This window comes from Triticum aestivum, chromosome 2A (genome assembly GCF_018294505.1).
Source record: "Triticum aestivum cultivar Chinese Spring chromosome 2A, IWGSC CS RefSeq v2.1, whole genome shotgun sequence".
NCBI classification, from domain to species: Eukaryota; Viridiplantae; Streptophyta; class Magnoliopsida; order Poales; family Poaceae; genus Triticum; species Triticum aestivum.
This window is the reverse complement of record NC_057797.1, coordinates 289,391,895-289,418,551: the sequence shown is the minus strand read 5'-3', so window position 1 is coordinate 289,418,551 and position 26,657 is coordinate 289,391,895.

Sequence of the window (26,657 nt, the reverse complement as noted above, 5' to 3'; positions counted from 1 at the left end):
TTAGCAATTGCTAAGGCGTGACGTCTCGCATGTTCATAGTCTGATTGTGAAGGTCGACTCCCACAGAAAATAATAGCCACCATCTCATCGAAACATCAGGACACCTTCCCATCTATCAAGTTGCTTCCTTTCCAGTGCCTTTCGCGTTTGTTTTCTTGGCAGGGCATGGAATCGCCGGATCCTTCGACAGACATAACTGATTTTCACTTGAGTTTTTTGTTGCGCCTACGGCCCTTCTTCCCTGGGGCGGCGGCATCTGATACGTCTCCAACGTATCTATAATTTTTTATTGTTCCATGCTATATTATATCCTGTTTTGGACATTATTGGGCTTTATTATACACTTTTGTATTATTTTTGGGACTAACCTATTAACCAGAGGCCCAGCCCAGAATTGCTATGTTTTTGCCTATTTTAGGATTTCGCAGAAAAAGAATATCAAACGGAGTCCAAACGGAATGAAACCTTCGGGAATGTGATTTTTGGAACGAACATGATTCCAAGGACTTGGACCCTACGTCAAGCAATCAACCAGGAAGGCACGAGGTAGGGGGCACGCCCTCCACCCTCGTGGGGCCCATGTTGCTCCACCGACGTACTCCTCCTCCTATATATACCTACATACCCCCAAACTACTAGATACGGAGCCAAAACCCTAATTCCACCGCCGTAACTTTCTGTATCCATGAGATCCCATCTTGGGGCCTTTTCCGGAGCTCTGCCAGAGGGGGCATCGATCACGGAGGGCTTCTACATCAACACCATAGCCCCTCTAATGAAGTGTGAGTAGTTTACTTCAGACCTATGGGTCCATAGTTATTAGCTAGATGGATTCTTCTCTCTTTTTGGATCTCAATACAAAGTTCTCCCCCTCTCTTGTGGAGATCTATTCGATGTAATCTTCTTTCGCGGTGTGTTTGTAGAGATCGATGAATTGTGGGTTTATGATCAAGTTTATCTATGAACAATATTTGAATCTTCTCTGAATTATTTTATGTATGATTGGTTATCTTTGCAAGTCTCTTCGAATTATCAGTTTGGTTTGGCCTACTAGATTGATCTTTCTTGCAATGGGAGAAGTGCTTAGCTTTGGGTTCAATCTTGCGGTGTCCTTTCCCAGTGACAGTAGGGGCAACAAAGCAAGTATTGTATTGTTGCCATCGAGGATAACAAGATGGGGTTTATATCATATTGCATTAGTTTATCCCTCTACATCATGTCATCTTGCTTAAAGCGTTACTCTGTTCTCTTCAACTTAATACTCTAGATGCATGCTGGATAGCGGTCGATGTGTGGAGTAATAGTAGTAGATACAGGCAGGAATCAGTCTACTTGTCTTGGACGTGATGCCTATATACATGATCATACCTAGATATTCTCATAACTATGCTCAATTCTGTCAATTTCTCAACAGTAATTCGTTCACCCACCGTAATACTTATGCTCTTGAGAGAAGCCTCTAGTGAAACCTATGGCCCCCAGGTCTATTTTCCATCATATTAATCTTACAATACTTAGTTATTTCCTTTGCAATTTATTTTACTTGCATCTTTATTTCTCTTTATCATAAAAATACCAAAAATATTATCTTATCATATCTATCAGATCTCACTCTCGTAGGTGATCGTGAAGGGATTGACAACCCCTTTTATCGCGTTGGTTGCGAGGAGTTTATATGTTTGTGTAGGTGCGAGGGACTCGTGCGTGGTATCCTACTAGATTGATACCTTGGTTGTCAAAAACTGAGGGAAATACTTACGCTGCTCTGCTGCATCACCCTTTCCTCTTCAAGGGAAAACCAACGCAGTGCTGAAGAGGTAGCAGCATCTCGTTGTCCGAATCGACTTCAATGTCGGCATCCTCCCTGGGAAGCCCTCTCCCTTCATTAGCCCATGCGCACTTGTCCGCCAACATGTAGAGCTCATTCATGGTCTTCGACAGTCATACTTGCATTTTCTCCCACATCTAATGATTGCCACATTCATGTGGAACGCGGCAATCACAGCTGTGGGGTGCACATCCAGGATGTTGTGGTGTAGACGGATGAACCTCTGAATATATCTACGCAGATCTTCTCGTTCCTTTTGTGTGATAACTTGCAAGTCAGTGGGCAACCCAGGACCCTTCTGGCCTCTGGTGAAAGCGCCAATGAACTAGTTGCAAAGATCTGACTAGGAGGAAATGGAGTTCTCCGGCAAGTTCATAAGCCAGGCTTGCACATTGGGTTTGAGCACCAATGGGAAGTGGTTGGCCAAAATCTTTTCATCCCTTCCCCCGGTAGCCTCCACAGCGATCGTGTAAATGCCAAAGAACTTTGTAGGGTTCAGCTTGTCTTTGTACTTTTCTGGTACTTCGAGCTTGAACATGCGTATGGACGGCTAGCGGACTTGCCACAGATAGCGTGTGAAGGCAAGGCACCTGACCTCGTGAGCCAGGTACCCGCCGACATGGGTGTTGGCTCATCGACGATTGGGCCGTTGCATTCGTATAATTCACGGTGCACATCCCAATGTCGTTGGATGGTGGTGCGATGAAAGAACAAGTTGTTGCTGGGTGATTTTGGTAATTAATGTCAACATATCTCTTGTTGGACTAATACTTTCATCTAGCATATTTCATATAAGTCCAACAGTGGAGTGGCATGGACTAGAGGATGTGGGACCCCTTCAAGATGATGAAGACAAATGATTGGCTCAAGCTCAAAGCTCAGGACTCTACATTTTTCATCTTAGTGATCCAAGATCACATTGAGTCCATAGGAAAGCCAATACTATTAAGAGGGGATGTGGTGTTGCTTAATGGCTTGCTTGCTCAAAGTGCTTAGTGATATGCTCCAAAGCCCTCAACCACTTTCTCACATCCACATTTGTCTCAAACTTTCTATCCGGTGCCACCGAGTTCTCTTGACATAGCCACTGCCAGAAACCCTAATCAATTCGGTCTCACCGATAGGGATCTCGGTCTCACCGAGATGGGCTTGAAAACTCTCTGTTGCCTATTGCATTAATTTCGGTGTCACCGAAATGTGAAATCGGTCCCACCAAGTTTGCTTGGCCAACTCTCTATTTTGCTTGTTACCCAAATCGGTCCCACCGAGTTTGTGTAATTGGTCCAACTGAGATAAGGCTTTACCATAACCCTAGCACATCGGTCCCACCGAGTTGATCATGTCAGTCCCACTTGGGAGCCTCCATCAAAATTGTGGAGTTGAACCAAGGAGTTTGTACGGGGAAGGAGATTGCCTACTTCGTGAAGATCTACCCTGGTGAGGCAAGTTCTTCGCGGGCGATGGCCATGGTGGGATAGACAAGGTTGCTTGTTCGTGGACCCTTCATGGGTGGAGCCCTCCGTGGACACGCGCAACCGTTACCCTTCGTGGGTTGAAGTCTCCATCAACATGGATGCACAATAGCACCACCTATCGGAACCACGCCAAATATCTTCGTGTCTCCAATTGCGTTTGCACACTCCAAACCAATCCCTTTACATTCTTTCAACTTGCATGATTTACTTTCCGCTGCTCATATACTCTTGTCATGCTTGCTTGATATGTATTATGAATGTTTAAACCTGTGCCAAAATTCCACTTCAACTTAAAGAAATTAAAATCTGCAACTTTTCTTGCTAAGAGTCTGTTCACCCCCTGAGGGAGTCCTGGACTAAGGGGTCCTCGAGCGTCCGGCCTATTATCCATGGGCTAGACTGATGGGCTGTGAAGACATGAAGGCCGAAGACTGCACCATGTCCGGATTGGACTCTACTTGGCGTGGAAGGCAAGCTTGGCGACCGAAGATTCCTTTTTCTTTAACCGACTCCATGTAAACCCTAGATCCCCTCGGTGTCTATATAAACTGAAGGGGATAGTCTAGAAAGGACACCACATATACTCATTACCATATTCATAGGCTAGACTTCTAAGGTTTAGTCATTATGATCTCGTGGTAGATAAACTCATGTAATATTCATATTCATCGATATCAATCAAGAAGGAAGTAGGGTATTACCTCCATAGAGAGGGCCCGAACATGGGTAAACATCGTGTCCCCTGTCTCATGTTATCATCGATCCTAGATGCATAGTTCGGGATCCGCCGGTTTTGACAACGCCATTGGTGCTTTCATTAAGAGTTCCACTGTGTTGTCGACAAAAGGTTCGATGGCCCCCTCAATCGTTCATAATGACGCTGTCCGAGGAGGAACCTTCCTCCCCGGATAGATCCTCGTATTCGGCGCCTTCATACTATGGGCAGACTTGCTTGGCCATCTGGAGCAGATCGATAGCTATGCCCCTGGCCATCAGGTCGGATTCGGAAGCTTGAACTACGCCGTGGATATCCGTGGAGACTTGATGTTCGAGGACTTGAGCCCGCGGCAATCGCTCCCCCTCATCCCGATGAACGTGACTTCAATCTGTCATCGGATCACACCCAGGAGATGGTTCCTGCAGCTGCAACGACCTTAGAGCCAAAGCAGATCGAGCCATCGGAGGCCTCAGAGTCCGCGGTGTTGGAGCCGCACATGGACGCGACGCCCTATAAGTTCCGGACTGTGTACACCCGCGGACACCGAGTTAGATCGGTTATCAATCTTCGAGTTCAGCGCCGCTGACGTGTTCCAGCAGTCACCTTTGGTGACGTGCTAAAATATTTAAAGATTTTGTCCTTGGAAAAGGAATCACAGCCGAACTATGTCCGGTTCGAGCTAGAGATGGATGATGACGAATTTCGCTTCCCACCCGCTACCCACTTCATAGCCACCGTCGATGACTTAATCGACGTGCTTGACTATGACTCTGAAAACATTGATGGTATGGACGATGATGCTGACAAGGAGCATGTCCAAGACCCGCCATTCACTGGACGTTGGACAGCCACCTCTTCATACGATGTCTACATGGTTGATACACCTAAAGGATCTGGCGACGACAAAGATGAGCCGAATACGAACAAAACCTCTGAGACACAGTCTAAGCACCGGCAGCCCAAACACCGCCCCAAGCTCCACCGCTCAAAGGACGGCAACACTGGCACCGGAGAAAATAGTACTCCAGGGGACGCCGAAAATAGTGAAGACCACGACGGGGCTACATCCGAGCAGGAACACGACAGCAGGCAAGACAACCCTGACGAATAGGACATACAAGATGACCCGGAGGATGATAGTTACCGTCCGCCCTCCGAGGAGGAGACAACCCTTGGCAACGAAGACTTCATCATGCCCGAGGATCCTCTCGAGTAGGAGCGCTTTAAGCTTCAGCTCATAGCCACTGCAAGGATCCTGAAAAAGAAACAACAGTAGCTTCAAGCTGAACAAGACCTGCTCGTCGATAGATGGACTTATGTCCTGATAGCCGAAGAATACTGCCTCAACCGCCCAGCCAAGAGCTACCCGAAATGTAGACTGCTACCTCAATTCGATGAGGAGGCTCCGGAGCATATATCTCCCTCGTATAATGCGGATGGACCACCACGTGGTCGGGACAGGGCGGCGGAACGGCCACCCCGCGGTCGTGATAAAGCGGCAACTCAGGGCGAACAGCAGACCGCCCCACCACCCCGTAAAAATAGGGACGGAAGAGTTCGGAGTCATACATACGAACTCCGACAGACTCTGGATAGTATAGTAGGACACACAAGATTGATCTACGGATCACGAGGACGTGCCACGAGGCGCGACGATGGTTACTTAGTCATATGTGACAAACCTAACCATGCTCGGGCCGAATGCTGCAGACGGACTCCTTCAGAGCTCCGTCATGATGCGGCCTGATATAGAGGCGTCGCACACCCGCTCTGCTTCATAGATGAAGTACTAGATCATGAATTCTCCGAGGGGTTCAAGCCCTTCAATATTGCATCATACGACGGCACAACCGATCCTGCGGTATGGATCGACGAATTCATTCTCCACATCCACATGGCCCGAGGAAACGACCTCCACGCCATCAAATACCTCCCATTAAAACTCAAAGGACCAGATCGGCATTGGTTAAATAGCGTGCTTGAGAACTCAATCGGCAGCTGGGAGGACATGGAAGAGGCTTTCCTCGACGACTTCCAAGGAACTTATGTCCGACCACCAGATGCCGATGACCTAAGCCACATAGTTCAACAACCTAGAGAATCAGTCAAGAAATTCTGGACTAGATTCCTAACGAAAAGGAACCAGATTGTTGACTGTTCGGATGCCGAGGCCCTAGCAGCCTTCAAACGCAGCATCCGTGATGAATGGCTAGCACGCCACCTCGGACAAGAAAAGTCGAAGTCAATGGCAGCACTTACGGCACTCATGACCCGCTTTTGCGTAGGTGAGGACAGCTGGCTGGCTCGTAGGAAAAACACAGCCAGCAAGGTAGGCCCCACAGACGCCAAGAACAACACCGGCAGACTCCGGCGCAATAGACACAAACGCAGAAGCAATGGCGACAACACCAAGGACACCACAGTCAACGCCGGATTCGGTGGCTCCAAGTCCGGCCAATGGAAGAAACCCTACAAAAGAAACAACGAAGGACCTTCCAGCCTAGACCGCATACTCGACCGTCCGTGCCAAATTCACGGCACCCCGGATAAGCAAGCCAATCATAACAAAAGGGATTGTTGGGTCTTCAAGCAGGCTGGCAAATTAAATGTCGAAAACAAAGAAAAGGGAACACAAAGTGAGGACGAGGATGAAGAGCCCCGACAGCAGAACACGGGGGGACAGAAGAAATTCCCCCCCCCACCAAGTCAAAATGGTGAACATGATATACTCCACGCACATCCCTAGAAAGGAGCACAAACGAGTGCTCAGGGATGTCTACGCGGTAGAGCCAGTCGCCCCAAAATTAAATCCATGGTCGTCATTTCCGATCACCTTCGAACGACGAGTTCATCCGACTAGTATCCGCCACGGCGGTTCGGCCACACTGGTCCTTGACCCAATCATCGACGGATTCCACCTCACATGAGTCCTAATGGATGGCGGAAGCAGCCTCAACCTGCTGTACCAGGATACAGTACGGATGATGGGCATTAACCCCTCACGAATCAAACCAACAAAGACTACCTTTAAAGGAGACATACTAGATGTAGAGGCCCGCTGCACGGGTTCAATCATGCTGGAGGTGGTCTTCGGCTCTCCGGACAACTACCGAAGCGAAGAGTTAATCTTCGATATCGTCCCCTTCCGCAGTGGCTACCACGCACTGCTCAGACGAACCGCGTTTGCTAGATTTAACGCAGTGCCACACTATGCTTATCTCAAGCTCAAGATGCCCGGTCCACGCGGCGTCATAACAATCAATGACAATACGGATCGCTCCCTTCAAACAGAGGAGCAAACCGCCGCCCTAGCAGCAGAAGTACAGAGCGGCCTTCTCAGGCAGCATTATAATCCAGCTGCCCAGCCCTTGGACACCATCAAGCGGGTCCAGACTACACTGCAATAGGACAGCGCGGCTCGTCAAGAGCTTGGCTAGTAATTCGGCCTCCGTCCCAACCCCAATGAGGTAGTGGCATTCGTACCACGCGTACACAATTATGCACTCAAAATTCCATGGACATCGACGGAGGCACGAGATAACCCGGGGTCTACAATTCGGCCAGACCGATCCCGAACACACATACTTTTACCTCTTTTTCTTGTTTCACGCACCTTTTTCTGTGGGCCTGATTTCAAGTCCTATAGAAGGACTGAAGTACAACTGAGGCAAGCAACACAGGTGTGTAGGGTAACCTTTATACGTTCTTCTTGAGGGTATTCATACTTATTTCTCAGGACCCGCATGCTGCACCCCGTTCCAGCATGTTAAATGGCTGAACACTTCTCGCACCATCTGTACAAAATACGCCTTAAGGTATCCATCCAGTTATAATAAAAATGGTTCGTGGCCCAGTTCATGTGGTTTCCGCCTCTTACTTCGTTTTTATTTCGATCTGCTTATTTGCTGCATCGACACTCTTTTACATTTAATATTCGCTAGGGGCTACCTGTCGCCCCACAATACGGCAGTACAATCGGAACACTTCTTATATATGTGTTCGACACCCCGAATTTAGCATTATATGCATTATCTACAAATCATGTCTTTGGTCAATAGTTGGGTTACCGGGCTGTTGTGCTTGCTACCCTACATTCCGCTCCATCGGCTAGGGTAGTAAAGAGAGAACTACTGCGATTGTGCGCTGGCTTTGACCAGACGAGCACCTCAGTAGAGAAAGCCGAAAACTGACTGTCATGATGTGGCGAGAGCTGGTCAGCTACTCAAGGGTTACAAATCGTTGGCGATTTTTTCTGCGTAACGCGAGAGATCGCCACTTCCCAATCAGATGCTGACAGCACTCTGGCTTAAACCAGGGGCTACGCTCATGCTTTATTATAAAACTCCTATGGCTAGGCGAGGGCATTAAAGCCATAAAGTCTGATTGCCTTGTTCATTGTGCTAAAAAACTCCTTCAAGGACCATATAATTGGATTAAGATTGTTTAGATTCCATCTCGAATACCTCTGTACTATCTACATGAGGGCAGAAGCCGACGACTGGCGAGCCCTCAGATTATGCATAACATGGTCGCACAGGAGGAAACAATTCAAAGCATAATAAAATTACTTTACAAAAACTGGCTTTGTTCTCATAATACAAGACAAAGGCAACAGGAATACATTTATTCAAATACAATGTCATGCGAACATTGCGCCGCTACAAGTCGAGACCCTTCTACAACATCCTCGAAATACTGCTGGGGTGTGCGGTGCTCCTTGCCCTCCAGCGGCCCGCTGGCGACATCAACAGCGTTCATCTTCCCCCACCACATCTTTCAGCGAGCGAAGGCCATGCGGGCACCTTCAATACAGACGAAGCGCTTGATAACCTCCAACCGAGGACAGACGTTCACCATCCGCCTCACGAGTCCGAAGTAGCTGCTAGGCATAGCTTCAGTTGGCCATAGCCGGATTATCACATCCTTAATGGCTAGTTAGGCCACCCTATGCAGCTCCACCAGCCATTTCAGCTGATCGGTGAAGGGCACGGGATACTCTGGTGCCACATACTGCGACCAGAAGAGCCTCTCCGAAGAACCCCCTCCTTCGGCTTGACAGAACTCCACGGTGTCTGATACACTGTGTGGCAAATCAGCAAAAGCCCCTGGGAACTCCGAACCCTGGTTAGTAAAAGGTACTTCTTCTCCGCATACTTGCTTTGCATATTAAATGCCTTACCCGCAGTGCTCTTCTTGGCCTCATTTCATGTGGTCTCCACGCTCTGACGAGCCTTGGAGAGTTCGGTCCCTCGAACTGACGCATCACGCTCCAAGGCCTCGCATTTTTTCACCGCATCTTGGAGCTCCTGGTGGACTTCTTTGACCTCGGCCTTTAGCTTCTTATGGGCGGGTTGCTGCTAGACAGCTTTCTCCTCGGCCTCGCCCAGGGCCTTCATCAGGGCCTCGACCTCAGTCGCGGCCTCTACAAGTATCACAATACCGCTGTCAATATACATCGCTTATCCTTTCCCAAACATATAGCAAGTCATTCCTCACCTTGCTTCTCCAGGAGCCGAACCTTAACCTCGCCGAGCTCGTTCTCGGTCCACTCCAGCCTCCGCTTCAGCTCAGAGATCTCAGCAGCATGCGAGGTCGCGGCCAATAGGGACGCCTGCTTATCGATACATATTCAGTCAGCCTCTTATAATTATGGATTGATCCCCTGTCCGGTTCTCCCCGACGAACACCGGACAGCGTCTCAGGGGCTACGGACTATACAGGGTTTTTCTCTTTCTTACCTTGAAACCTGTTAACAGGCTGCTATAGGCTTCATTCAGTTCGCTCTTGGCGGACTGAACCTTCTCGATCACCGCACCCATAAGGATACGGTGCTCGTCCACGACGGAGGCGCTTCGTAGCGCCCCCATCAGGTCATCTGGCGCTCCTGGATGGACAGGAGCCACTGGTGGAAGCGACGCACCCTCCTCCTTCAAAGGAGGCTGCTCGCCCGATTCCGGAGCCACATTGGTCTCTGGAATTGTATTCGGCTGAGGGCCAAACTGGATACGGACCTCTTTGCCAGTCTCCATGGGGATTGATTCCCCCATGTGTCCGGCAGTGGAGATCCCGCCTTGTGGCACCTCCCGGACAATGTCCTGGGCTCCTCCCTTCGGAGCGGTCCTCTAGGATAACACTTCGGTGTCGTCCCTGGCCCCGCGGGAGTAAGCAGGCTGTGGCGACATGCTCGCCATCTCTGACGGAGCCAACGAACCTCCAGATGAGGATCGCTGGATAAGGTCACGGGCCGGACTGCGATAGTGTGGATTAACCATATTAGAATAATAAAAAGGAAGGGTTGGATGTGCATGTAAATAAGCCATGTCACTTACGATACGGGGCCTAGTGCGGGCGCGACGTTCTGGACTGTTGTCGACGTCCCACGCGGTGTCGACCGCTGGGGTGCCCTTCCCCTTTTTGGGAGCTTGTGCCTCCAGATGTGTCGAGGCCACTGTAACGCCCTCGATGCGGCTATATCTCCCACGTGTCGAAGCACGACTTAGAGGCATAACCACATTGAAAGCAATGTCGCAAGTGAGGTAATCTTCGCAAACAACCCATGTAATACAATAAGAGAAAAGATACATAGTTGGCTTACAATCGCCACTTCACACAAATACATGAATAAAGCATTACATCATCCAAATACAATCAGGGCCTGACTACGGATCCAAAATAAAAGAAGACTACCCCAAATGCTATAGAGATCCCCGATCAACCCCAACTGGGCTTCACTACTGATCAACTAGAATGAAACAACACAAAGGGCAAGATCTTCATCGAGCTCCTCCTTGAGCTTGGTCGCGTCATCTGGACAGTTCAACGGCACCTGCAAGCTGGTTTTGGAAGTATCTGTGAGTCACGGGGACTCAGCAATCTCACACCCTCGCGATCAAGACTATTTAAGCTTATGGGTAAGGCAAAGGTATGATGTGGAGCTGCAGCGAGCGACTAGCATATATGGTGGCTAACATATGCAAAAGAGAGCGAGAAGAGAAAGCAAAAGCACGGTCGAGAAACTATGATCAAGAAGTGATCCTAGAACAACCTACATCAAACATAACTCCAACACCATGTTCACTTCCCGGACTCCGCCGGAAAGATACCATCACGGTTACACACGCGGTTGATGCATTTTAATTAAGGTCAACTTCAGGTTTTCAACAACCAGACATTAACAAATTTCCATCTGCCCATAACCACGGGCACGGCTTTCGAAAGTTCAAATCCCTGCAGGGGTGTCCCAACTTAGCCCATCACAAGCTCTCACGGTCAACGAAGGATATTCCTTCTAGGGGGAAGACCCGATCAGACTTGGAATCCCGGTTACAAGACATCCTCGACAATGGTAAAACAAGTCCAGCAAGACCGCTCGATGCGCCGACATCCTGATTTGAGCTGCACATATCTCGTTCTCAGGGCAACACCGGATGAACACTACGTATAGCTAAAACCAGCCCTCAAGTTTCCCCGAGGTGGCGCTGCAAGTGGCTCTGTTTCGGACCAACACTTAGACAAGCACTGGCCCGGGGGGGTTAAAATAAAGATGACCCTTGGGCTGGCCTAACCCAAGGGAAAAAGGCTAGGTGGCGAATGGTAAAACCAAGGTTGGGCCTTGTTGGAGGAGTTTTATTCAAGGCGAACTGTCAAGGGGTTCCCATTGTAACCCAACCGCGTAAGGAACGCAAAATCCAGGAACATAACACCGATATGACGGAAACTAGGGCGGCAAGAGTGGAACAAAACACTAGGCATAAGGCCGAGCCTTCCACCCTTTACCAAGTATATAGATGCATTAATTAAATAAGAGATATTGTGATATCCCAACAAAATATCCATGTTCCAAACATGGACCAAACTCCAATCTTCACTTGCAACTAACAACGCTATAAGAGGGGCTGAGCAAAGCGGTAACATAGCCAAACAACAGTTTGCTAGGACAAGGTGGATTAGAGGCTTGGTTTAACAATATGGGAGACATGATAAGCAAGTGGTAGGAATCGCAGCATAGGCATAGCAAAAGAGCGAGCAACTAGAAAGCAAAGATATAAGTGATTTCGAGGGTATGGTCATCTTGCCTGAAATCCCACAAGGAAGATGAACGAGTCCATGAAGAAGACAAACGGACGTAGTCGAACGGGTCCTCACAAACGCGACGTTATCGGAACCAACCCGAAGAAGCAACACCGGAAAGAAGCACACAACATAGTAAACAACCAACACATGAACATGGCATGATGCACAACCAAGTATAATGCATGTCCAGTTTAATGAAGCATGGCATGGCAAAATGACAAACAACCCTACAAATTAAGTGGAGCTCAATATGCAACTCCGTTTCATATTGACGAAACACCGCATGACTTATTTAGTTCGATCTTGTTTATGTACACAACAATATTAAATGTTGTTAAACATGGCAAGAGGGTGAAGCAAAGTAAAACTACCTATTAAGTCAAGTTTAAACGAGGCCGGAAGCAACTTACAACAATTCCAGTAAATCCCCATATGCATATATTAGGTTTGGTACTGATCTTCCCTAAACACAATTTTAGAGTTGTTTGACATGCAAAGTAAGGTCACCACGTTAAACTAGGCATTTTTCCATCCCATTTACATATAAAGTTTATTAAATTCGGAGTTACGGTTATTTAGATATGAAATAAGGCATTTTAGCATGGCATTAGGCAAATTTAAACAAACAACATTTTAAACATTTTAAACATAGATGAAAGTGGCAAATAATTAATCTACACAAAATTCTAAGCAAGTTTCATATATAAAGTTTCTCCATGTGATGCATAGTTTGTGAGTTATTAAATGTATGAACATGAGGGTCTTTTCTGCAAAAGTGCTCTCTCTGGGATATTTTGAAAATCCTCCTGAACTGAAAAAAACATAACAGGCCGAAAGTGGAACTGGCCCAACAGGCACAAAGGGCTGGAGGCGGTGCTGCTCACCCATGGGCCTCTTGGGCCGGCGGATCTGGGCTGGGGCGTGGTCAACACACAGTGAGCGTGGTTGTGCTCGATCGTTCGAAGCAGGGGCCATGGCCGCCCTGGTTCATTGTTGCCAGCGAGGTCGATGGCCGGCGCGGGCTCGAGGGCATTGGAGGAAGGCACGGCTCTGGCGAGTAGGGGCCGGAGACGACACGGCGGAGCGGCTTGCGGAGGTGCTGGGACTTCAATCAAGGCAGGCAGTCGGCGTAGTTGCTCCTGTCGTTCAACGCGGTGATACAGGGGAGCGGCCGCAGGATGACTGTGACGCCCGGATAATCAAGCTACAGTAATCCCCTGCTAATGATGCCACGTCACCACGTTTTCTGTTGTTAATCCTGTGATGGTTCAATCCCGTTCGAATTCAAAATTCAAATTCAAGACAAACTATAGAAGTTTTCAAATGTCAAAACTAAAAAAAGTACAAACTGTGACAAATAATTCATAGTTAATATTGGTGAAGAAGCAACATTTCTATAAAATAGTTAAATACCCTTGAATAAATAAAACATTGGCTTAAACTATTATTCAATTTTTTCAAAAAAATATGCAAAGTAATTTATTATGGCACCAAATCATTTTGTGGCAGTGCTAATTATTGCAACTTATTTATGTGGCACAATTCCATATTTTACAAAAGTCTTTATATGGCCTTGCAATTTTCAAAAGAATATAGCAAAAGAAAAAGAAACCCCCATGACTCCCACTTGGCCCACCTAACAAACAGGCCGGCCCACATCCCCGCTACCCCTCCCTCCCTGTTCACGGAGGATCGTGGGCATGCCTGATGCCCGCCACGGCACCGGTCGACGTCGTGGCGGCCATCCGCCTACAAATAGGGTCGGCGCCCCTCCCTTGGCAAACCCTAGCCACCCACTGCCCCTGCCTCTCCCACTTCTCTCCCCCTCTCGCCCATCTTCTTGATCTGGAGGAGACCGTCGCCGTCGTCGCCATGGGTTCGCCGCCTACGTAGCCACCGACCACCCCGCGTCGCACCGCCGTGTCCAGAAGCTCCGTCGACGTCTTCTTCGTCTTCCTCGCCCAATGGAACAAGCCGAGAGCCGTCGCATCGCCGGCATCGAGCGTCTTCTTCCTTTGCATCACCGGAGCTTCGTCGCGCCAATACGAGCAAACTGCTGCTTCTAGTCACTTACCGGGCCTTCGTGCGCCTCCTCGGTGAGCTCCTCCCTCGGACCCCCCTTTTTTTCCTTTGATTTGGATGCCGTAGGTCACCTTCATCGCCGTGCCCGATCTCGGGCGTACGCGTACATATCTGAGCTACTGCTGCTGCATTGGCGCTGCTGCTTCTGCTATCGCCGCGCCACTGCTACACGACTGCAACCGCGGCCGCCCCCTGCTAGCACCGCTCGTGCGCTGCTCTGCCCACGGCCCATGCTCTGCCTGCTGTAGTTTCCGCGACGCCCGCGGCCCATGCTCTGCCTGCTATAGTTTCCGCAACGCCCGCGGCCCATGCTCTGCCTGCTGTAGTTGCCCTGCTGCCACTACGCCGTCCGCGCGGGCGACCTCGGTGCCCGGCGTTGCTCGCTGCTCCCCGTTCTGTCCGTGCCTTGCGCTTGCGCATGCGCTGTCGTGCGTGCCTGATACTACCGGCGACTACTGCTTCTGGTTGCTCAATGCTGCTGCCGCTTGCTACTTGTCTACTGCTAACTGATGATAGCTACTGTAGCTGCTAGCTAGCTTTGCGAATATTACATCGAGTAACCCCCTGGGCAGCCCCTAAACTGTGGTTAAAAAGTTGTAAACAGGAGTGAAAATAATACAAGTAGGAAGTATACATAACAAACTCCATTTTATCCCACTGGACCAAATACTTTTGATGTGTGGATTAATTCCTACGAAAATCACAAAATAATATCTTCTGTTAACAGAAAACTGATTTAACCTCTAGCATTGTGTGTGAGTGTGCTGTGTGCGTGACAGCGTGATTGTGTGTGCACGGCTGTGCCCAGGCCGACCCTTACTTAATTAGTTGCTAGGCTTAGTTAGTAGTAGTACTAGCTTAGTGCCAAGTTAGTCTAGTAGTAGATGACATGTAGGCCCCCACTTTAAATAAGTTAGATTTATTTATTTGTGTAGGTAAATAGTCTATGACATGTGGGCCACACATCCCCTTTTGACTAGTCAAATTGACTTAGTCAACCCGAATTAGAATAATATGTTAATTCTAGAAAATAAATTAAACTTTAAAAATTAGTATAAAATAATCCATAACTCGGATGAAAATACCTTGTACATGAAAGTTGCTCAGAACGACGAGACGAATCCGGATACACAGTCCGTTCATTCGTCACACATCCCTAGCATAGAGAACACGTAACTTTCCCTCTCCGGTTTATCTGCCCAAAAACGCGAAACACCGGGAATACTCCCCCTGATGTTTTCCCTCCTTCGCCGGTATCGCCTATCCCTACGTTAGGTCACCCCTAGCACAATGCATTGCCGCGTCTTTCTTTGTGATGCTTTGATTGCTCTGTTATTTATTGTGTTCCCCTCCTTTACTTCTTTCCGGTAAACCCCGAGACTGCCGGCGACCCCAGTTCGCCTACAGTGTTGACGACCCCTCTCTCTTGCCAGAACAACCAGACAAGCCCCCCCTTGATCACCAGATATCGCCTACTCTTATCTCTACTGCTCGCATTAGAGTAGTGTAGCATGTTACTGCTTTCCGTTATTCCTATCCTAATGCATAGCCTGTCCTTGCTACTACTGTTGTTACGTTTACCTGAAATCCTAATGCTTAGTATAGGATGCTAGTTTATCATCAGTGGCCCTACATTCTTGTCCGTCTGCCATGCTATACTATCGGGCCATGATCACTCGGGAGGTGATCACGGGTACATACTATATACTTTATACATGATACATGTGATGACTAAAGTCGGGTTGGCTCGAGGAGTACCCGCGGTTGATTCACGAATTGGGGGCTAGAAGGACATACTTTCCCGACAGCCCTCTATGTGGATCTTCGTGGCGAAGCGACAGGGCAGGTTGAGACCACCTAGGAAAGAGGTGGGCCTGGCCCTGGTCGGCGTTCGCGGTTATTTCAAAATAACACGTTTAACGAGATCTTGGTATTTGATCTGAGTCTGGCTACTGGCCTATACACACTAACCATCTACGCGGGGACTGTTATGGGCTCTCGACGTCGTGGTATCAGCCGAAGCCTTCGTGATGTCAGCAACTGAGCGGCGCGCGTCGGATTGGACTGGAAAGCCTACTAGGCTAGGTCTTCTTTCGGCCGCCCACGCAACATGCAGGTGTGCTAAGGGCGATGGGCCCAGACCCCTGGGCGCTTAGGTTTAGACCGGCGTGCTGACCTCTCTGTTGGTCTAGGTGGGGCTGCCGTGTTGATCTTCCGAGGCAGGGCATGGCCCAGGAAAGTGTGTCTAGCCAAATGGGGTCGAGCGTGTTGGGTTATGTGGTGCACCCCTGCAGGGAAGTTAATCTATTCGAATAGCCGTGATCTTCGGTAACAGGATGACTTGGAGTTGTACCTTGACCTTATGACAACTAGAACCGGATACTTAATAAAACACACTCTTCCAAGTGCCAGATACAACCGGTGATCGCTCTCTAACAGGGCGACGAGGAGAGGATCGCCGGGTAGGATTATGTTATGCGATGCTACTTGGAGGACTTCAGTCTATTCTCTTCTACATGCTTCAATATGGAGGCTGCCAGAAGCGTAGTCTTCCAAGTGCCAGATACAACCGGTGATCGCTCTCTAACAGGGCAACGAGGAGAGGATCGCCGGGTAGGATTATGTTATGCGATGCTACTTGGAGGACTTCAGTATATTCTCTTCTACATGCTGCAAGATGGAGGCTGCCAGAAGCGTAGTCTTCGACAGGATTAGCTATCCCCCTCTTATTCTGACATTCTACAGTTCAGTCCACTGATATTGCCCCTTTACACATATACCCATGCATATGTAGTGTAGCTCCTTGCTTGCGAGTACTTTGGATGAGTACTCACGGTTGCTTTGCTCCCCCTTTTCCCCCTTTCTATACTCGATTGCCGCGACCAGACGTTGGAGCCCAGGAGCCAGACGCCACCGTCGACGACGACTACTACTACACTGGGGTGCCTACTACTATGTGCAGCCCGCTGACGGCGACCAGGAGTAGTTTAGGAGGATCCCAGGCGGGAGGCATGCGCCTCTTTCGATCTGTATCCCAATTTGTGCTAGCCTTCTTAAGGCAAACTTGTTTAACTTATGTCTGTACTCAGATATTGTTGCTTGCGCTGACTCATCTATGATCGAGCTCTTGTATTCGAGCCCTCAAGGCCCCTGGCTTGTAATATGATGCTTGTATGACTTTTTATTTGTAGAGTTGTGTTGTGATATCTTCCCGTGAGTCCCTGATCTTGATCGTACACGTTTGCGTGTATGATTAGTGTATGATTGAATCGGGGGCGTCACAAGTTGGTATCAGAGCCGACTGCCTGTAGGAATCCCCCTTCCACACTCCTTGGCCGAACTTAAGTCTAGTCGATGGAAATTGTTTTACTAACTTGGTTGTGCGGCCCATGGGCCCACGTCGCCATTGGGTGGTATTAGGATCTTTTATCCCTCGTCTATACTCTGGGATTCTGCTCTCTCTTCTATTTGGGTTAAATGATCTTACAAATTATAACTCTAGGTTCTCGTCACCACTTTCTCCCGGAGAGCCCCTTCTGTCCAGATGATCGTCGGCTGCACCAGAAGATTTTGAAGTTACTCTCCGATGTTCCCTCGAGACTTGGTGCCCGTTGCTTTTGCAATTCCCTATCATCCCTACCCCTATAGATAACCACGTACACTTGCCATTCATACAATCATTCCCCGTTGATCTTGTTATTACAAGATACCCCGAAATTGTCTCTATTATTCCGAGTATACTTTGTGCCTACTGCCTTGCAGTTCCTTGCCACATAAATACCCCTACGGATAATTCCTCGCACTTGCTGAGTATCCAGTCATCCCTAGTTGTTCATGTGTTTCACAAAAGTCCTCGAAATACCATTCGATTTTCTGGAAAACCTCAGCAGCCCATTGCTCTCGAATTCCTTGCCTTCTTGCATTATGTTTAATTCCATACTTCTAGTAATCTCTGTTGGCATCCCTTGTCATTATCATTTTGAGTCACTTGATTCGATATGTTGCGAATGCTCGCAATCCTCAATCGGATCCTAGGATTCATCCTTCCGGCTCAGACGTCATTTTGAACATGAGCTGATCCTCGACCAATCAAGTTGTCGTCGAATGTACCCCTAAGTCTATTCAACTTATCCATCCCTAATCAGAGCATTGCTTATGATCCCTTGTTTTGGAATTCATACTTCCTTTGCAATTGAGCTTTGAATTAAGTCAGGTGTTTCTATCATCTGATCTCCTTGCATTCTTTCTTCTTCTGGTTGAGTACCGATGCTCGCATCAGATCCCTTATGGACCACCAGATCCTTTGTTGGATTTTATCCGACAATGTCCTTTATATTCAATAACCTTGTGAGCCTTTCCTCGGATACATAATGCCTTTGGTAAATTGTATCCTCTGCTTTCTCAACCATGCTCTGCCTTCGAGCTTGAGTTATTCACTCCTGAAGTTTGTGGTTTATGTTCCAAAGAGGCCCCGATGGGTTGAACCTATGCCTTTTCTAATATGTGTGAACCCGGAAGTTTTCACGAGTCATACTCTTTTGGTGCTTCGCCATATAAAATTTCAACACTACAACTTCTTCGTAAACGAGAAGTGAATGAAAGGATATGCATTACAGAAGTGGGAGTCGACCTTGAACTTTGTGTTCATGCCCATGGACCCGATGTGGAACTTATCATGGAAGCTTCTTGCAAAATATTTAATCATTTGGGTAATTCTTTCGGTGTCATTAAATTGGATCCCTTGCAGCTATGGTTCCGACCATATTGTTCTTCCTTGATCCCATTTCTCGGCCAAGTTTAAGCATTTGCCTTCTGCGGATCAATGCCCAAGTCCAACCTTTATTTTGATCTACCTTCGAGTATACCCCCTGGTATCTCGAGGATATCAACCGATTGCACTATATCTCATGCATTTCTGATGAAGTAGCACCTTTCCCCGTCATAGTCACTCCATGGGTTCTGGGTTGTCGACAACCGAGAACACCTATTAGTGAATCGAATCACCCCTGTGATTCAGTACTCCTAGTACTTTGTGTTTGAGAAGTTTAATACTCCATCACGTCATTCCTAGTCTGATCGACTATATCATTTTGTGCTAAATTTTAACTGTGCTACCTGGTCCTTCTTCCCGCAGCACAATTTTCGATGATGAGATAACCTTATGCCGATCTTCCTTGTCGTATCATTTCGCCTTGAACAACAAGATCGATTTCGAGTTTGGGTCGTACCCATGGTTTCAATAACTTTTCGCTTCATCATTCCGTTGACTTGATGTCATCGCCGATCGGTTACATCTTCTTGAAACCTCTCAACAAATGTGTCGTGATCATCATCAACTTTCTGAGGTCTTCCAAGATATCAATTGAATTCATGATGAGAAATAACATCCTTACCCTCAATGATTGGTGTTATCATCGACCACTTTATTGCCTTCCGTTCAACACAAACTTGTTTGTGTTTTGTGTTATACCTAGAGATCCGTGCTATCCAGCAATTATTCTTCCTTACCTTGGAGTATTACCATCTTTTATGTCAAGAATGTCGTGAGAATTTCACCACCTCTTAAGAATTCTCGATACAAGTGATACTTCTTGCCATCTCCATTCATTCCTTGGTCCTTGTGTTGTTTCTAACCGGAAAACCGACAATTGAACTATGATGTGCGAATCCAAAACTTCTAGCAACCTTACTGCTTTGGAGTTAATGGTCAACATTTCATTCTTAGACCATTGGTTATCGAACCACCATTCTAGCATTGATCATGCTACCCAAGTCCATATTTCGGGTGCACCTTTCAACCAAATTTTGTATGTTTTCCTCGAGCATACATCAGTATATTATTTGACTTGACAAATGTTATCTCGTTGTTCACATGGTTGTGGAAATTCATCTTTTTGGAAATCTTGATGGATTGTCCCTGAGCCCATCAGCCACCTCATCCTCTACTTGGTTTAAATGAACTCTTGTGTCGAAACTCGCTCCCATATTTCATTTCCCGAGAATCTTACATTGGCATCTCGTCTATTTGTGTTGCACCTTTTCTTCTCGGGCGTCCTGAGTCTGAGGTATCCTGACATTAATGAGATCTGAATCTCGGTCAGATATGATGGTTGGAACCTTTTCCAAGAGTCATAACATTGGACTTTATATGACCCGGTAAGGTGATATCGTGCCTAGCACACCTGGCCGGAGTACCTATTGTTACCGTTTCATTTTTCGCAAGGCTATCCATTCTTCCATGAGGAAATTGTAAGACTTTTTCTACAAGTTATTCCTGATGGATCCTTTGTGTTTCCAAAGTCCGACCCTTGCTTGAAGACCATGTCAATGCTATCTGAAGCATGTCTGTGGTACTCTAATTTTCAACAAGAATACTTATCCCAATGCTAATTGTTTCTTGCTCAATTATCCAAACACCGTTGTATCGGTAATGTCATGAAAATTTTTATCCCCCTACCTAGATTGTTTTCTACATTATATCATGTCACGGATATCATACTCTGTTTGTCCTTGGGAAGGAAATGCCCCTGAAATATGTGTTTTAACACATTTTTCCTTTCCATTGTTCTGTTTAATTTGGTAATCATAATTTCCTTTCCATTGTTTGGTTTAACCTTTCTTGTGATTTATATGATCTAAGCAGTAATATTCTCCTGCTTATGTAAACACCTTGTTGTACAATTCTGTCAGCAAGACCCTGTTACTATTGATGATGACATTCTGGTAGCCGCCGATGGACGAGAACCTTGCCTATTGGTCCGCCTCGTTCAACAAGCAGGAAAATGGTTCTCTTCGTCCCTCGCCCTTGGTACCAATGATGCTGTCAACATAACTGACCGGTTATTCTCTGACATGCCTTGCTTGCATGATCGTGCAAGACGTCACCCCTCTTCCTACTATTAACCCACATGGTGGGCCCATAACCCATAGCTCCACAGGATCGAAACCTGACTCTCCTGTACACCCTGTGGCCAAAATTATTCCTAGAGCTTGACTTCATATGTAGTTCACGGGTCACCTGCCTAGTGATCTATTCTGCTATCAGACGCAATACTTATTCTCGTTACTCTGGACCCCCCCCCCTCGCCTTCTGACTAGGCATTGAACGATCGCCTGGCTGCTTGAAACGTCTTATGGCACCTCCTTACTTTGCTCTCGATACTTTCTTAAGTTTCAATTCGAGAGTTACTTTCCGCCACCTTCCCCGATGTTATTGACCAGATAGTCAACCTTGCCGAGGTCCATTCTCCCGGAATACCCACACTTTATTTTTTCGTCAGTACGATGGAATTCAGTACGATGGAATTCCTGAAGGAAGAATGCCGACTTCATCACGATGACCTGAAGCAGAGAAATCAAGACATCAACATAATGGAACGACCTTCGAGAAGAGCAACCAAGACTGAGAAGATTCGATAGAATTTCATAACCAGAACTTTCCCCCTTACCCCACCTCTTAAATCTCGAGATGCGATTTCTTGTAGTGGAGGAGAATTGTGACGCCCGGATAATCAAGCTACAGTAATCCCCTGCTAATGAAGCCACGTCACCATGTTTTCTATTGTTAATCCCGCGATGTTTCAATCCCGTTCGAATTCAAAATTCAAATTGAAGACAAACTATAAAAGTTTTCAAATGTCAAAACTAAAAAAAGTACAAACTGTGACAAATAATTCATAATTAATATTGGTGAAGAAGCAACATTTCTATAAAATAGTTAAATACCCTTGAATAAATAAAACAGTGGCTTAAACTATTATTCAATATTTTCAAAAAAAATAAAAATATACAAAGTAATTTATTATGGCACCAAATCATTTTGTGGCAGTGCTAATTATTGCAACTTATTTAGGTGGCACAATTCCATATTTTACAATAGTCTTTAGACGGCCTTGCAATTCTCAAAAGAATATAGCAAAAGAAAAAGAAACCCCCATGACTCCCACTTGGCCCACCTAACCAACAGGCCGGCCCACTTCCCCGCTACCCCCTCCCTCCCTGTTCACGGAGGATCGTGGGCATGCCTGATGCCCGCCACAGCACCGGTCGACGCCGTGGCGGCCATCCACCGGCGAACCCCCGCCTACAAATAGGGCCGGCACCCCTCCCTCGGCAAACCCTAGCCACCCACTGCCCCTGCCTCTCCCACTTCTCCCCCTTCTCACCCATCTTCTCGATCTGGAGGAGACCGTCGCCGCCGTCGCCATGGGTTCGCTACCTACGTAGCCACCGGCCACCCCGCGTCGAACCGCCGTGTCCAGAAGCTCCGTCGACGTCTTCTTCGTCTTCCTCGCCCACTGGAACAAGCCGAGAGCCATCGCATCACCGGCATCGAGCGTCTTCTTCCTTTGCATCACCGGAGCTTCATCGCGCCAATACGAGCAAACTGCTGCTTCTAGTCACTCACCGGGCCTTCGTGCGCCTCCTCGGTGAGCTCCTCCCTCGGACCCCCCTTTTTTCCTTTGATTTGGATGATGTAGGTCACCTTCATCGCCGTGCCCGATCTCGGGCGTATGCGTACATATATGAGCTACTGCTGCTGCCTTGGCGCTGCTGCTTCTGCTATCACCGCGCCACTGCTACACGACTGCAACCGCGGCCGCCCCCTGCTAGCACCGCTCGTGTGCTGCTCCGCCGGCCGGTGCCTCCCACTGCAACCTGCTCTACTGCTGCTGTAATTGTCGCGACGCCCGCGGCCCATGCTCTTCCTGCTGTAGTTGCCGTGATGCCCGCGGCCCATGCTCTGCCTGCTGTAGTTGCTCTGCCCTGCTGCCATTACGTCGTCCGCGTGGGCGACCCCGGCGCCCGGCGCTGCTCGCTGCTCCCCGTGCTGTCTGTGCCTTGCGCTTGCGCACGCGCCGTCGTGCGTGCCTGATACTACCAGCGACTACTGCTTCTGGTTGCCCAATGCTGCTGCCGCTTGCTACTTGTCTACTGCTAACTGATGATAGCTACTGTAGCTGCTAGCTAGCTTTGCGAATATTACATCGAGTAACCCCTGGGCAGCCCCTAAACTGTGGTTAAATAGTTGTAAACATGAGTGAAAATAATATAAGTAGGAAGTATACATGACAAACTCCATTTTATCACACTGGACCAAATACTTTTGATGCGTGGATTAATTCCTACGAAAATCACAAAATACTAACAGAAAACTGATTTAACCTCTAGCATTGTGTGTGAGTGTGATGTGTGCGTGACAGCATGATTGTGTGTGCACGGCTGTGCCCAGGCCGACCCTTACTTAATTAGTTGGTAGGCTTAGTTAGTAGTAGTACTAGCTTAGTGCTAAGTTAGTCTAGTAGTAGATGACATGTAGGCCCCCACTTTAAATAAGTTTGATTTATTTATTTGTGTAGGTCAATAGTCTATGACATGTGGGCCACACATCCCCTTTTGACTAGTCAAATTGACTTAGTCAACCCAAATTGGAATAATATGTTAATTCTAGAAAATAAATTAAACTTTAAAAATTAGTATAAAATAATCTGTAACTCAGATGAAAATACCTTGTACATGAAAGTTGCTTAGAATGACGAGACGAATCCGGATACACAGTCCGTTTGTTCGTCACATATCCCTAGCATAGCGAACACGTAACTTTCCCTCTCCGGTTTATCTGCCCGAAAACGTGAAACACCGGAAATACTTTCCTGAATGTTTTCCCTCCTTCGTCGGTATCGCCTATCCCTATGTTTGGTCACCCCTTGCACAACGTATTGCCGCGTCTTTCTTTGTGATGCTTTGATTGCTCTGTTATTTATTGTGTTTCCCCTCCTTTACTTCTTTCCGGTAAACTTTGAGACAGCCGGCTACCCCCAGTTCGCCTACAGTGTTGACGACCCCTCTCTCTTGCCAGAACAACCAGGCAAGCCCCCCCCCCCTTGATCACCAGATATTGCCTACTCTTCTCTCTACTGCTTGCATTAGAGTAGTGTAGCATGTTACTGCTTTCCGTTATTCCTATCGTAATGCATAGCCTATCCTTGCTACTACTGTTGTTACCTTTATCTGAAATCCTAATGCTTAGTATAGGATGCTAGTTTATCGTTAGTGGCCCTACATTCTTGTCCGTCTGCCATGCTATACTATCGGGCCATGATCACTCGGGAGGTGATCATGGGTACATACTATATACTTTATACATGATACATGTGATGATTAAAGTCGGGTTGGCTCGAGGAGTACCCGCGGTTGATTCACGAATTGGGGGCTGGAAGGACATACTTTCCCGACAACCCTCTGTGTGGATCTTGGTGGCGAAGTGACAGGGCAGGTTTAGACCACCTAGGAGAGAGGTGGGCCTGGCCCTGGTCGGCGTTCGCGGTTATTTCAAAATAACACGTTTAACGAGATCTTGGTATTTGATCTGAGTCTGGCTACTGGCCTATACACACTAACCATCTACGCGGGGACTATTATGGGCACTCGACGTCGTGGTATCAGCCGAAGCCTTCGTGATGTCAGCAACTGAGCGGCGCGCGCCGGATTGGACTGGAACGCCTGCTAGGCTAGGTCTGCTTTCGGCCGCCCACGCAACGTGCAGGTGTGCGAAGGGCGATGGGCCCAGACCCCTGGGCGCTTAGGTTTAGACCGGCGTGCTGACCTCTCTGTTTGTCTAGGTGGGGCTGCGACGTGTTGATCTTCCGAGGCCGGGCATGACCCAGGAAAGTGTGTCTAGCCAAATGGGATCGAGCGTGTTGGGTTATGTGGTGCACCCCTACAGGGAAGTTAATCTATTCGAATAGCCGTGATCTTCGGTAACAGGACGACTTGGATTTGTACCTTGACCTTATGACAACTAGAACCAGATACTTAATAAAACACACTCTTCCAAGTGCCAGATACAACCGGTGATCGCTCTCTAACAGGGCGACGAGGAGAGGATCGTCGGGTAGGATTATGTTATGCGATGCTACTTGGAGGACTTCAGTCTATTCTCTTCTACATGCTGCAAGATGTAGGCTGCCAGAAGTGTAGTCTTCGACAGGATTAGCTATCCCCCTCTTATTCTGGCATTCTACAGTTCAGTCCACTGATATTGCCCCTTTACACATATACCCATGCATATGTAGTGTAGCTCCTTGCTTGCGAGTACTTTGGATGAGTACTCACGGTTGCTTTGCTCCCTCTTTTCCCCCTTTCTATACTCGATTGCCGCGACCAGACGTTGGAGCCCCGGAGCCAGACGCCACCGTCGACGACGACTACTACTACACTGGGGGTGCTTACTACTATGTGGAGCCCGCTGACGGCGACCAGGAGTAGTTTAGGAGGATCGCAGGCAGGAGGCCTGCGCCTCTTTCGATCTGTATCCCAGTTTGTGTTAGCCTTCTTAAGGCAAACTTGTTTAACTTATGTCTGTACTCAGATATTGTTGCTTCTGCTGACTCATCTACGATCGAGCTCTTGTATTCAAGCCCTCGAGGCCCCTGGCTTGCAATATGATGCTTGTATGACTTTTTATTTGTAGAGTTGTGTTGTGATATCTTCCCGTGAGTCCCTGATCTTGATCATATATGTTTGCGTGTATGATTAGTGTATGATTGAATCGGGGGCGTCACAAGTTGGTATCAGAGCCGACTGCCTGTAGGAATCCCCCTTCCACACTCCTTGGCCGAACTTAAGTCTAGTCGATGGAAATTGTTTTACTAACTTGGTTGTGCGGCCCATGGGCCCACGTCGCCATTGGGTGGTATTAGGATCTTTTATCCCTCGTCTATACTCTGGGATTCTGCTCTCTCTTCTATTCGGGTTAAATGATCTTACAAATTATAAATCTAGGTTCTCGTCCCCACTTTCTCCCGGAGAGACCCTTCCGTCCAGATGATCGCCGGCTGCACCAGAAGATTTCGAAGTTACTCTCCGATGTTCCCTCGAGACTTGGTGCCTGTTGCTTTTGCAATTCCCTATCATCGCTACCCCTATGTATAACCACGTACACTTGCCATTCGTACAATCATTCCCCATTGATCTTTTTATTACAAGATACCCCGAAATTGTCTCTATTATTCCGAGTATACTTTGTGCCTACTGCCTTGCAGTTCCTTGCCACATAAATACCCCTACGGATAATTCCTCGCACTTGCTGAGTATCCAGTCATCCCTAGTTGTTCATGTGTTTCACAAAAGTCATCGAAATACCATTCAATTTTTTGGAAAACCTCAGCAGCCCATTGCTCTTGAATTCCTTGCCTTCCTGCATTATGGTTAATTCCATACTTCTAGTAATATCCGTTGACATCCTCTGTCACTATCATTTCGAGTCACTTGATTCGGTATGTTGCGAATGCTCGCAATCCTCAATCGGATCCTAGGATTCATCCTTCTGGCTCAGACATCATTTTGAACATGAGCTGGTCCTCGACCAATCAAGTTGTCATTGAATGTACCCCTAATTCTATTCAACTTATCCATCCCTAATCAGAGCATTGCTTATGATCCCTTGTTTTGGAATTCATACTTCCTTTGCAATTGAACT